Source organism: Marmota flaviventris, chromosome 20, assembly GCF_047511675.1.
Source record: "Marmota flaviventris isolate mMarFla1 chromosome 20, mMarFla1.hap1, whole genome shotgun sequence".
NCBI classification, from domain to species: Eukaryota; Metazoa; Chordata; class Mammalia; order Rodentia; family Sciuridae; genus Marmota; species Marmota flaviventris.
This window is the reverse complement of record NC_092517.1, coordinates 10201554-10215782: the sequence shown is the minus strand read 5'-3', so window position 1 is coordinate 10215782 and position 14229 is coordinate 10201554. Positions and strand designations below refer to the sequence as shown.

The 14229-nt window shown below is 50.5% G+C and overlaps 1 protein-coding gene across 1 annotated transcript in view; it reads right to left on the bottom strand.

Annotated features, from left to right (window-relative positions):
- The window catches only part of Itpr1 (inositol 1,4,5-trisphosphate receptor type 1), a 306399-nt gene that overhangs the window by 10864 nt on the left and 281306 nt on the right, over positions 1–14229 (bottom strand). The window lies entirely within an intron of this gene.

The window sequence follows — 14229 nt, the reverse complement described above, 5'->3', positions numbered from 1 at the left end:
GACAGTCCATGTTCCTGGCTTTGTGGACCACATGGTCTCTGAGGACTACAATACAGAGTAGTTGTAACAAACAACCACAGACCATATATATAAGTGGATGGTGTGGCTGTGTTCCCATAAAACTTTATTTTCAAATATTGACGATGGCAGGCTGGGTTTGGTCTGCTGGTCAGAGTTTCCAACCTCTGTTATACACAGAAGGCTTCAACTGGGTGTGGTGGTACATGTCTATGATCTCAGCAACTAGGGAGGCTGAGGCAGGAGGCGCTCAAGATCAGCCTGTTCAACTTAGCAAGACCCAGTCTCAAAATAAAAAATAGAAAGGACTGGAGATGTGGCTCAGAGGTGAAACATTTCTGGGTTAAATCCCCAGTAGCCCCCCGCCCAAAGAAAAGTAAAATCCATGAGGCATATCTAAATATTATGATTCAAGTGAAATGGTTAAACTGTGTCGTGACCTAAGGCAACCTCACAGGGTAGAAACCATATAAGAACTAGTTGGAAAATGTCACAACAGGCACAGCACACTGGTCACACGGCAGCACATCTACTTTAGAGTGTTTGCTCAAGACATCAGGAGAGTCTCGCAGGCAGGAACTCACTAGCCCGCCTGCATCATGAGGGCCAGGGCCACCTTTGGGAAAACACAGCAGACACTCTGCCCTGGTTTGTAGAAGGATGGAGCGACACTGTGTCCTGTGTGCACCCTTGATAAGACATGTGAAAACAGCACGTCGGAATCGCCTGCAATGACTGCAGGAGAGGAAAGAGATGATCTCTGCCTTCCCAGACTTTGACATAAGCACTTCATTCACAAGTGCCTTCACGTACCCCTCTGTTCATTTCCCACCACAGAGTAACAGACAAAAGATCATTTCACAAAATAACAGTTTTTAAGCTACCATGTTAGAAACATAAGTGTTTCTCCACTGGTAATCAGTTTTCCATGGTGTGGCCATCACTAATTAGATTCACTGCCCCAGTGTCCACCCTTCAGACCTGATAGCCCCATTTTCCCACCAAGGAAACAGCCCACATTCAATATTGGCGCAACTTGGAGGAATGGAGCTACCTTCTCAGAAGAGCTCCCTCCCCCTCCTGGGCCAGCTGTGGAGTGGGGATGGGGAGCACCCACCTGAAGAAGCCAGGAGCCCAACCCAGGCATAAGAGGTCCTGGACACCACAGTGACTGCTACTAATCCCAGAGGAGGAGACAAAAGTCTCACTTGCTTTGTCAAAGGCGGGAGCCCATAGTTAGCCCATCAACTGGGATGTGACAAAACGTACTGCCAGGAGGGAACTTAAGAGATCACCAGTCCCACCACTGTAAGTAAAGATGCGGAAATCCGAGGCTCTGAAAGGGAGAGTAGTTTGTCAGGGGCTGGGGAGGGTAGGGGTAGGCGGCAGCAAGAAACCAATCGCTATTTTTCAAAGCAGATCCTAAAAATTATCTAGTGCTTAGAAATCATAGACTGCTCCAACTGAGTATTTTTTTTTTGGGGGGGGGGTCGGATATTTGATAGTTATATGAATTTGAATAAGAAGTGTAAACACTGGAAAGTATTTAAAAAAAAAATACTTGTGGCAAACTCAACAAGCACTTCAGGAACCCTCAGTGCTCTGCTTCATGATGAGGATACAGCAGAGAGCAGTAGGAAGCCAGTCTGGCACCCTGGACCCTCTAGAAAGGAACAGACAGAGCAGACAAGAAGGCAGCCTCAACACATCGGAGAGGGCAGGAAGAGGTCCAGTCACTCTGCCTGACACGTGTGGCTGCCATTTCAGGGAACAGCCAGGACTTTAGCTGACTGAGGTGCAAGTGAATCTGACATCTCCTGGGTGCATTTGTTTAGCAAACCCTCCAGAAAAATAGAAAGTGAAGATTTCCAGAGTCCACATGAATGACATCTTCAAAAGTCTCTGGAAGATCCGTGCACAAGTCTGCATACAGAGAAAGCTCAGGGAGCCACGTCTCCTTATTCTAATGACAAATGATCAGACAACGACAGATGAAAATGAGAATTGTTCTGTGGCAGATTCCCACCTGCTTTCACAGTGTATGTGGTTCCCTGACCCCAGGAAGAACTTTAGAAAGGTGTTTAAACAAATTGGTGCAACGTGCACAGACTTCCTCCATTTAAGAGCTGTTTAGGGAACTTGCACAATTTCTGTGCCCAGCCCAGGCCTGAGAGCATGAGGAAGTACAGATGGGAAAGACGGGGTCTCTGCCCTGAAAATGTCAGCTCCCTAGCTGAACCACCTAGCTGGCACCAAGGCCTGAGTGCCTACAGGTGTTCTGGGGGGGAGGTGGGGACCCTGACACGAGGATGACTGCCACTCACCTCATTGTTGAAGCAGAGGCTCTCAGATCCTGTGATTTAATTTTTTTTTTTTAACTTGATTTGTGCTTTTGTCAGTAGGACACCTATAATCCTGGGGCAGGAAGGCACTGCCCAAGAAGACATATAAGCACACGCAGAAAAAAACATCTTTCTAGAGTGTCCATTTTAGTTGATGGCAGATGATTGAACATATTTTTATATTTAATTCAAAAAATGCCGTGCAACTGACTCCAACTTCAAAATCTACCCCTTCACAGGGAGGCTGTGCTTGCTGGGGACCACGTATGAGGGATAACCCTCTCTCCTCCATTTCCCAGCGTACCTTCAATGCACAGATAGGAAAGGAGTTTCCTGGTCTAGTTATTTACCAGCCCCCTGCTACAGGCTCCTCTCCAAAGCCTCCTTATGAAAAGCTGGGGTGGGTGGGACCCCTCCAATATCCCAGTCTGCACAAAACAAACTGCAGGGAATGGTACGCCCTGGACAGCACACACAGAAGTGGGTAGATCCCGGGTGTTGCCACTATTTTTTATATATATATCTTTTTAGTTGTAGTTGGACACAATACCTTTATTTTATTTTTGTGTGGTGCTGAGGATCGAACTCAGGGCTTCCCAAGTGCTAGGCAAGAGCTCTACCTCTGAGCCACAACCCTAGCATTTTAATTAAACATCCTGGGCTGTTGAGTCAAATCTCCAATTATCAAACAGTAGCCAGTAGTTAAATTAATTAGCGATTCTAGCCAAGCTGTCCTCTCCCTTTCCAGCTGGTTTTGCCTCCTGCTCAGGAAGAGAAACTCCACTGACCTGACCCACCTGAGCACAGGGAATCCCAATCCCACATGAAAACGTTTAGACTCTCCCAGTGCCTCGCACAGGAGCAGAGACAACGACCGAATCCAGGGACCTTCTCTTTAGCTAAGACTTTCAACATGGTGAGCTTGTGTGCTCCATCATTCCAGGGAGGCCTGTCACCCACAGCTCTCCAGCTAGCCGGTGTCCCAAGGTCCAGCATGTTTGCACAATCCCATGTCTCACTGTTCTGGCTTCTACTGCCTTTTTGGAAAGTGCTGTTCAACAAACTCTGTTTACACAGGGATTCACCTTGGGGCCAGTGCGTGTGGCTGCAGGGCTGGGAAAGGGTCTGTGGGTGGCATGCGTCTCTGCTCCCCTCCCTCTCCTCGCTGCTGGCATCTCACATGCCAGTGTGATGCAGCCTTGTCTGCACGGACCTCCTGGTCCAACCAGGGCAGTTCCTGTCACTGCTTCCTCTGTCAGAGCAGACAGACTAACTGAAGCCACAGCCGGAAGCAGGCTGACCACAAGCGCTGGGTTCTGGTTACTTCTTTTCTAGGTAAAGTTGGAAAAGTCCCTGCAAAGGCACACCCTGAAGTTAGGAGGTGGGGGCGGCACTGACCAGCCTCTTGAAACGTCCTTGACTGGAAGGAGGGAGGAGGAGGAGGCTGGACTGTAAGAAGCAAACACTCTGTTTGCCATTCTGAGAAGTTTTTTGTTTTTCCCCCTTTCCAGGTTCAACTGAGAGGCTATTCTAAGAAAGACTCCTGAGAATCCCTCACCTCCGTAGACCAACTCTGCCAGGTGGAGAACCCCGCCACCTGGACAGGGGAACACTAATGGTTGTAACGCTTTGTTCTTCTCTAGCCAGATGAGAGAATGAGGTGTTTTGGGGGGGGGGTGCTTGATGATGAAAGGGTCATGGAAGGAAGATGGTTTCTAGGAAAAGGGAGAAGTTGCTTCTTTACTCCTGAGAAGCCCCTCTGGGAAGATTCTAGAGGAAAGACTGTCTTTTCAGCGGAGGTGGCAGCTGCGTTTCTGACTACCTTACAAACAGGAAGAGGGATAGGAATGACTGTGGGGGGTGGTGTGGAAATAGGTTCAGTCTCCCCACGTGTTCACACACACAGAGGATCCCTGGGGGGCGGCTGAACTTCGCAAAGACAGGAATACAGAACACTTGGTACATGTTAAGCCCCTTTGGTGAGTTAGGATTGTTATTACCACTGAAATAATTACCAGTTAGAGCTAATTTTTCTAAGATCACAGTAAAAGAAAAAGCCACAATCTACCACTCTCAGTAACAAACTAGGGTTGATCTCTATGCTCAATGAATAAAATTAATCCATGAAAAAATAGATCCCAGCTCTTGGCACAGCAAGATAGTGGGGGCGACTAGGTGGAGCACCGAGGCCTTTTCAGCACACTGTAACTATTCTGTGTGATGCCCTGATGGTGGGTCCATGTCATCACACATTTGTAGCCTGTGTACCACCAAGAGCGAGACTGAATGGAAAATCTGGACTTACAGTGAGCTGTAATCCCAGAGACTCCAAGGTCTGGGGCAGGAGGATTGCAAGTTGGAACTTCAGCATCAGAAAGACCCTGTCTCAAAAAAGACTAGGGGTGTAGCTCACTGGTAGAACGCCCCTAGATTCAATCATCAGTACCAAAACAGTACATAAAACAGTGCAGAATTCTAGTCTAGCAATGTATACCACAGGGATATGAAATAGGGAAACTGGGGGGGGAATAGAAAGAGAAGGGGGCATATAGGAAATCCGTACTTCCTTCTCCATCCTTCTGTTATTCTGAAAGTCTATTAAGAAAGGTTTCACACCTGGGGATTTGTTGTCTACCCCCAAATTCAGGTACCAAAAAGACAGTTGACTCAAACCACATACAATATCCCTGTCACACAGTCCCTATATTTCTACAGCAGCCTGCGACAGGATAAGGATTAGTGCCTGGAATTTCTAGAAGCCAAGTGGATTCTGAGGTGTGGTTCTCCCAAGTGTGTACCAGAGAGTGAAAGGGGCAGCTCATTTAGCTCTTGGGTTTTTGGTTTTGTTTTTTGAAAGCGATCACCAGCTACTGCACTGAGATCACACGGCTGTGTCCCATAACCTGGAAAGCATTGTGCAAAAGTGTCAGTCAATAATGTCCCCAGCCCATGGTCACAAAGCCAGCATCGAGGGAGCACTGCACTCCAGGTATGAAGTCGAGTTTCAATGCTTCTCTTCTGTACAGCTTCTATCTCTGGGATTTCAGAGACACCAGTTTCTCTTTTACCAACTAAGCCCCAGAAAGGCTGTCCAGGGTACTCACAAGGTGAGGTGTCAGTACAGTTCTGTTTTGAGCTCTGAGTGACATTACCAAAACAGGCCACATTATATAATCTTCAGCTAGGCAGTAATGACCAATTACCCTTCCCAGACTCGGTTAATAGCTGTTCTTGGACGACAGAGGTAACAAAGCCGAGCTCCTGCCAGCAGGGAGAGCCACACCCACTTCTGATGAAATCCCCAGAAAAGCCAGCTGCAAAATCATTCTTTGAAGTCATTCTGGGGCCACAGGTGCACTGTCCCCTGGGCACCTGTGAAAAGGCAGGGCTCACCACCTTGCGTGGCACAGCTGGGTCTTAGGCACCTGGGGCTGCCATGTGAGGAAACCAGAACTCACAGAGGGGGACAGAAAGGTGGAGGGCAGGGCTGGCCCGTTGGAGATGCCTAACAACAACCAGGCTGACTCGCCCCTCCCCAGTCAGCATCCCAGCTGGCCCTGGAGATTCCATTTGTGCAACTTCCCGGCCTTCTCAATTAACTAAGAAACTTACCAGAACATTCTCAGTGGTGAGATGGGGGATTTTAGCAATCTTCATTGGTTTTCTCCTATTCTTTTCTGGTTTCCATTTGTTTCTAATCTTGCTCTTATTAATTTGGTACAAAATACAGTTTTTAAGCCCACCTAGACAGCTTTCCGAAGTTCTTTACTCTTATTTCAGGGGAACGCACTTAGGTTTATCTTTGAAGGTACACAAAGATAAGCAGTCACGAGCCTCGCTAACAAGCTGTTCCACAGGACAGAGCCTTGCATCTGATGGGTTCATAGATGGGACAACTGAGGACTGCAATGGTTTTACTCAAGGTCAGCCCTGCTGGACACACTGAGAAACAAGTGCTAGGCAGGTGTGATCTTGATCACCGTCCACAGGACTTCATAAGGAATCAAAGCAGCTGTCTGCTGCCCTGAGAGTGGTTTGCCAAGTAAGGCCATGCTATGCCATCTCCGAAGGGTGACAGCTCATCCTCCAGGGACCATTTCTCCAAATCCGCCCTGTGCATTCTGACCACAGTATTTACTAGGTCACCCAGGCCTACCTTCTCCTCCTGGATACCTTGCTCCAGTTCCAGACCCTGAGGCCTGTGCTGCCCTCTGTGCTATTTCAGGAACTCCTGACTCAACTTCGAAAGTTGCATCATGGAATTTCAGAGCTCACACGGGGACTGCAGCCTCTTTGGTTCAGCTTCCTCACTGGACCCACGGAAGCACGAAGGTCTATGTAAGGTGAAAGCTCAAGTCTGTCCTCCTCACGTTCCCCGGGGACATGCTAGGAGGCTTCATTTCAGAGAGAATTTTTACAGAATTCTGAATCTATGTATTTGATAAAGACAGTCAAATCCAGAACATTTTCCCAGATGAAGTATTTTTATGGATGCGAACCTCTCAGTAGCAGAGGACCCTGCGGTCTAGCTCTGTCAAAGTCAATTTTAGAATAAAAAGGAAATGCAGGCAGTAAAAGTGATTAGGATGCCTGGAATCCAAGGGGCCAGTGGGCCAACTCTGAGCTTCCAGTAGAGGAAGCCTCAAGGTATGGAGGAAAGAAAGAAAGAAAAGAGCATTTTTAGAGTTATCAAACCTGCCAAGTTGAGGACAGTTCATGTTGTGTATGCATTTACAGACAGGCGTGGCTGAACCTGCGTTCCCACTCATATCCTTGGATGAAACAATCAATGGGGAGAAACCAATTCTTTTCCATTGCCAGATCTAACCCTTGCTGTGCACAGGCCCCTGACCAGTAACCTGGCCCTCTGTGCTCTGCCTTAGTGCTTTGCGCTTCTGCTCCTGTCACGGTTACAAGCCGGATGTCAATGCCTAGGAGCTGGGGTCAGGTGCTAAGTGCTTCATGATAAAAAGAAAGGTGTTCAGAGTGTGGAGGGTGAGGCGACTGCATCCCCTCTGGACTAGAGGGTAGGACATGTTACGAGGCTGGGTGGGGACAGTTAAGCTCAGCAACTGCTCTGTGCAGCTGCCACCAGCAGGAACCCCAGCTCAAGTGCAGAGGGTGGGGCGAGGGCCTGGCTGGAGGGGAGGCAGCTCCAAGGATGCTGACACACTCTTTCCAGCCACGGTGAAGCGGGTGCCAAGTTGCTCTCCATCTCTCTCTCCTGTGATAGTCCTGCACTGCTGTGGTGTCAGCTAACTTCAGCAGGCATTCTGAGAATTGTATTTAGAGGGCGGCACAGGGTGCCGCACATGGCTCTCGGAGCCCAGATGACATTTCAACCAAGGCTCATGGCCTCCTAGGTTAGTAACGAAGCTGTTGATTGATACAGCACTTGCCAACACCCAAACATCCAGATCCACAGTCCCAGAACTAAACTCCCGTCCCCCCAGCATCCTCTCTGGAATTCTAGAATAAAAGTCCAAACCCTTTATTGTCATCTACATGAAGCAAAGGTGTCAGTGTCACCTGCTGGCCTGACAAAGCATAGAGGAGGTGCCACCCGGGGCATGGGAACGTCTAGAGAGTGAGGCACACAGCCTGCAGGGCTCGCCCTCCTCTCCCCTGAACTTTACACCATCTGGCAGGGACTCTGATTTCTAATTTCCTTGAACTGAGACCCCTCAGGATGGCGGTGCCAAGTTTCATGTGCACTTCCTTACAGTGGCCACCCCTGTCGCCAACCTTTCCCTCCGACATCAAGGGCCCCACTCCCATCTCGTCACGATCCATGAACTCTGAGTCTCTTTTCCCCCCGTGGGTCACCTGGACTACCCCTCTCAGCAAAGCCATGTCCCCACCGTGCATAGTGCCAGTCTGCAGATTTTTATAGCACCAGGCTCCCTCTCAGGTCAAGAAAAGGGCAAGACTTTGGCCAGTTCTGCTTTCAAACAGAAAGGAGTGTCATGTAGGTGCTCAGTTCCCATTTTGATCCCCTGCCCTTGTTAATGCACTGCCTTCTCTGAGCTTGCTTCCTGTGTCTTCTCATCAAACAGATTAACACAGTGCCAGGGCCAGCTGTCCCACTGCATCCTCACAGATGTTCAGTGGCACTTAATTTGCTAAAAGAATTTAGTTGCTTGGAAAACTGACCCAGGAGATGTTTTGATGCATAAAGACCCGCATATTGCTTTTCTCATGCGAACTGTGCCAGGCTTTTAGGAAAGTTCTTTTCCAGGAATGCTGGCTTCTTCCTGCCATGCCTGAGCACCCCACGACCTGAGAAAAGATGGAGTAGGGAACCCTCTGCCACTGTGAGAAAGAGTCAGCCCTGGGATTAAAGGCTGAAGGACCAGACGCTGTTTAGTGACTAGGGAGTCCTGCTCATGGGGATGAGTCACCTGGGCGTGGAGCTCGTCTGGCTGTGGTTCTGATGAGTCGTCTTTCCCTGGGACTCAGACACCACTCTGCCCTCCAGATCTGGCCACCAGAAGACACATATTCCCTGTCTCAAATTCAAGGGAGGCAGTGGAGCTTATGATAATTTAACCAGTCAAAATTCCCCTATATTCTAGATCCATCTGTGGCAAGAGCCACATGCTCCCCTTTCCCGCGACTCCTGTCCTTCAGCAACCCCTCTGGTGCTTGATTGAGGTGGTCGCCTGAGGAGCTGTGCAGGGGGAGTGGCTCTGAGAATGAAACCAGTCCAACTAGAAGCTCCTGTGGCGTCAGCCAGCATCCCCAGGAGATCCTCTTTCACACCCTCCTCCCTCTCCCCACAGGGCCTTTTCTGCCTCTTTAGAGGCTAATTCAGCCCCAACAGTCTGGGAGTTAGGCCAGTCTGGGTCAGAAAAAACAGGTGCAGCCAGGCAACCAATGCCGCAGGCTGTTGACACATGGGGCCTTGTGTGCAGGTATAGGGGTGGTCTCGCCTGCAGGCACACTGGATGTGTGGGTCTGCACACCCCAGGGCTGAGTTCTGACTCCAGCTCTGATCCAGCCGAGTGGCCCTAGAGAAGCTGCCCAGTCAACCTTCTGGAACTTGATGTTCCCATCTGAAAAGTGGCCGTAGCGCCACCTGCTACATCAAGGGGAGGATTACACAAGATCTTATATTATCTATTTTGCACATGAAGATTAAAGATGACCTGTTAGTGGGCTGGGGACATTGTGCAGTGGTAGATCTCAGGATGTACTAGGTGCTTGGTCCCCAGCGCAGCAAAACACAAAAATAAAACCCTATCATCTTTTGTTATCCAATCAGCCCTAGCAGTAGCAAAGCAGAGCCGGCTCTCCCAGCAGCCGCAGGGTTCCCAGCCACTCATGGGGAGGTGGCTTCTCCCCAGTGGTCTTACTGCCCTCATTCGTGGTGATTGAACATGCCCTCCTGGACAGCAGTGGCCGCAGCAGCCCAAGATACCAGCAGAGGAACAATACTCTGTCTCTAATGCAATTCCCTCAAAAACATGACTGAAAGAATAAGACGTGTTACTGGGGGAGAATCCCAAAATACAGAAGTGAAATCGACAGAGGTCTCCTTTTTCACTTTTCTTTACATTATCCTCTAAAAGCCAAGTTGGGAGTCTCCAGCATCTGACTTTTAGTAGGAAAAAGGGACTGCTCCCTCTTTCCTGGGAATCATGTTCTTTTTCCTATAAAACTGCCATTTGTGCAGAATTTCAACACTCTTGGGCAAAGTGCTCATAACGAATTTCTCATCCAATAGCACTGCCTTCCCAATGACCATCTGCAGATTGACCAGCACAAATTCTGTTCTACTGGCACAAAAGGTGCTAAAATAATAGGAAAAAGGGGGGTGTGTCACCTAAATAATCATGAACGTTTATTTATTAAGATAAGGCACCACCCAAACTCTACAATAGCATCAAAATCCACCTTCCCCTGTGGAAAGGGAACTTGGCAGTCTTCTCTTTCTCTGGCTGGCCAGGGGTTGTGTGAGGTCACTCCACAAGCCCTCTCCTCCTGAGTGGTGCTGTAAGAAACAGCGGAGGAGCATGAGCCTGAGCCGGCCTGGCCTTTGAGTCACAGCAGCACCTGCCATCAGGTGCTTAAGTCAAGGAACAAGTCTACCAGTGAACCAGGTGGCACCTCACAGCACACCACCCCAAGAACCTGAGACCACTTCTCCAATCAAGTGCAGCTCAGATGCCCGGCAGGGAAAGCACGAGGAGACCACCAGACACAAGGACAGAATCCATAGGTATCCTTATTGGGGTCCAAGAGGAAAGTGACATTGGCAACTATGCCCTGCCTCACAGTTCAGGGACAGTTAGAGGAAGACACGGGTTTTCATGGGAGCAGGTTCTGAGAGACAGATGCCCATTCTGATCTCTGTGAGCAACAGCTAACCAAGGTGTCTCACACAGTCCTGGAACTACAAGAAACAAAGCTTCCGGTACCTCTTCTGTCACCCACGGCCCTCTGCTTCCATGATCTGAGGCCTCCCTCATGAGTGCCCACCACCCACCAGGTTCTGACGGTTCATCTCACTGCCACCCTCAACAGATGTGAGGAGAGATCAACCTTGATTTACAGACAGGACGCTCAGGTCAGTACTGGCCCAAGTTCACATGGCTAAGGAGCAGCAGGACTGAAACTGAAAGCTTGAACCTCCTGCCTCCAGTCCAGTCCCTGGGGAGGAAGAAGTTGGTCATGTCCATCAGCCTGGCCCTGGTTTGGTCAGGGACATTCCCATCTTCCATCAAACACAAGAGGAGATGATGGGAAGAAGACAACATTCCATCTCCTGTTAATTTCTGGGTATGTAGCTGCCACAAGGTTCTTAACTAAGACACAGGTCCTCCTTTCCCTCCCTCCAGGGATGGCATGAAATACACTCTTTCCAGCTCTAGCGAGCAGCAATCCTGCCCCCGACTAGGAGTTAGTGAGGGTGACCCATGTGACCTGGCCAGCCTGTCTGTTTTGATACAGCCAGACAGTGAGCAAAGGAGGAAGTGCACCTTGGGACCTGGGTCTAGGCTGGAGGGGTCCGTCCTCTCCTCCCCTTCCATCCGTGGTTAGTCGTCAGTTATGCCCCTAGAGCGAGCCTGGGTTTCCCAGAACCCATCTCAACACAGTCTAGGCAGATTCTACCAGCTGGATGAAACCTATCTGCCAATCCTGATGCCACTGTCTGCAAGGGGCTGTTCTGAGGGCACGGGACCTCCCACGCAGCACTGCCCCAGGCCCTGGCGGCTGGCCTCTGGCAGAACTGAACTTCCCTGCCTCTCACATTAGGCAAAGGGTGGCTTTCCTGAGGGCCACATACTCCAAAAGGACCTGTCTCAAAGATTTGTTTTGGGACACGAGGCCAGGAGAAGGGTGGCACCCCCCCACACACTTTTGTTTCCTCTGCCCTCAGTGATGGTGAACTGTCCCTTCTCTCCGATCCAGGACGCACTCCTGGCAGGCTTGAGGGTGGCTCTAGGAATAGATCACTTGATTTTTTTTTTTCTTCCCAGGACCAGTGCAGAACAGGCACACTTCCTCAGAGAGAGGCTCCTGGGGACTTCAGGGTGTGACTGACTTGGGTCCACCAGGGGGCAGGCAGCCTGCTCTACTGCAGCTCTGAGGGCCCCAGGACTCCCGACCCTGCCAAACAATTCAACGGAGCACCTTAGCTCCTACCTTCATTTGTCTAATGCCCTTTCGGATTCATGAGGCATCGAGATCAGACACCACTGAAATCAGTGCTGCCCTGAGCGGCACTTCCTGTCAGCTGGTGGTTCCAATACTGACTGTGCCATTGCTTAGCGCACAAAACACCTGGCTGCTCAGCAGCTTTGACATTCACACATAAGAATTCTTTGATGCCACAGATCCTGAGGCTTTCTGTCAGGACGTCTCATACAATCAAAGAATGGTGCTGGCAGAGCAGTGCTCCCAAGACCAGGAGCCTCAGAGCATCCCGTGCAGAAGGCTCTGATGGCGGGTGGCAGGCAGGGTCACCCTGGCTCTTAATCCTCATCAAGTGACTGCTCACAAGACTCATTTAAGTCTGCACAATTGAGACAGAAGCCCACAAGGGCACGAGAGTTTCCTGTGACCGTAAACTAAGGTGATTAACAGAAAACATCAGTACTGGTCCTGGAGGGATTTTTTTTTTCCTTCGGTAGCAGGGACTGAACCTGGGGTGCTCTACCACTGAGCCACAACCTCAGCCCCTTTAGAGATGGGGTCTTGATAAGTTGTTTAGGGCCTCACTAACTTGCCGAGTCTGGCCTTGAACTGCACCACCCCACCCAGCGCCAGAGACATTTTTAAAACATGGGGCACATTCAGACACTGAGAGAAGGTGACAGAGTAAGGAGAGAGAAGAGACATGTGACAACAGTGGCTTTTCCATGCAGGTGCACAGATTGGTGTTGGGCTGAGGACATGGTTTGATTTGCCAGTGTCACCAAGTAGAGGAGGAAAAAGCACCTGAGGGCGTCTCAGAGAAAGTCTCCTATGGAGGTGGCACCAGCTCCCCTCCACAGTCCCAACATCCCGACACACCCTCCGGCTGCCTCCCACGACACGGACCTCAAGTGTCTTCTCTGAATCCTGGCTCAGGACCTTCGGGGCAGTTAACACTCAAGTCACCTACCCAATGCTGGGCTTTCATGTGTAAAAGGAGACACCATACCCTTGTTCTCGGACGTTTCTCTCCCCTTCCTTCTCTTGGTTCATTTTTTCCTCCTCCTCTTTTTCAAGTCGTCTTTGCTGTGAACCCTCATCCATTTCTCCTCAACCCCAAAGTCCCCTGCTCCTCGATGCCCACTTAGGGTCATCTTAATAACTGAATACAGTTATTACAGGAAGTAAAAGAACCAGGCACATGGAAGCGGGCTGGATGCAGGCACACGACGAAGGATGCTTCCCTTCACCATCCAGGCTGGACCAGGACCCATCCTGCCTCTTCTGTGGGCTTCAGAGCCCCCCACGGAAGTAGATGGAAATGGCCAAGCCCTGGCACTGACTGCCTAGTCACAACTGGAGTTTTAGTGAGATCGCAGGTGATTCATATATACAAGGAACTGGACCCTGAGGACCTCCAGGGTACAGACAGCACAGGACTCCTACATTGTGGACACCCCCAGAAAGCCCTCCAGAACCTGGGGGTTCCAGCCATACTACCAAGTGACTGCTGCCTGCACCACACACACCAGTGGTGCTCACAACCCCCGAGGTGCATGCCGCATTGTGACAAGACAAGCTTCACAGTACATCGTGCACGAGAAGCTCAGTTCCGGGTGGTTCCCTAGTCCTTGGGATAGGAAGGAAGGCAGTGGGACGCCAGTCCCCCCGCCCCACCCCACTGAGAGAGCGAGTGCACAGACCCCTGACTTCACAGCTCTGCCACCTCACGTCACCACACACCCCTGCACATTGTAATGACTTTGGAAAGCACAGGTCTGAAAGCACAGCTGGCCTGGGACCCCCACAGCACGCATCTGGTGCTACCACCAAGCTCTGTGGGCGAGAGCTCTCAAGCCCTGCAGCAGCCTGCCCTCTTCCTGGGATGAAGTGGCCCATGTCCCATCAGCAAGAAGACCGAGTGGGGACACAGATTACTCCAGCCTGTGTCCCTGCCTGCTGAAGAACAGCGCTCAGCCCACGCCGGCCAACTGTGCCCCACTGCACGGAGTGAGCGTTTTGCTTTTACAATGTCTCAGGGAGGCCAGGTCTTATGGAGGGGCGGGGCATTACCAAGAGGAGGGCCGCCTTAACAGGGATGGAGAGTTGGGCCTGGCCCCAGCCCTAGCCCCGCAGAAATGGTCCTGTGCTGACGTTTCTGAGTCTCAGCGCCTCCTCCTTGGATGTGGGCTGAGAGCCACCTTCTGGGAGAGCACTCGGCCTCCATGGT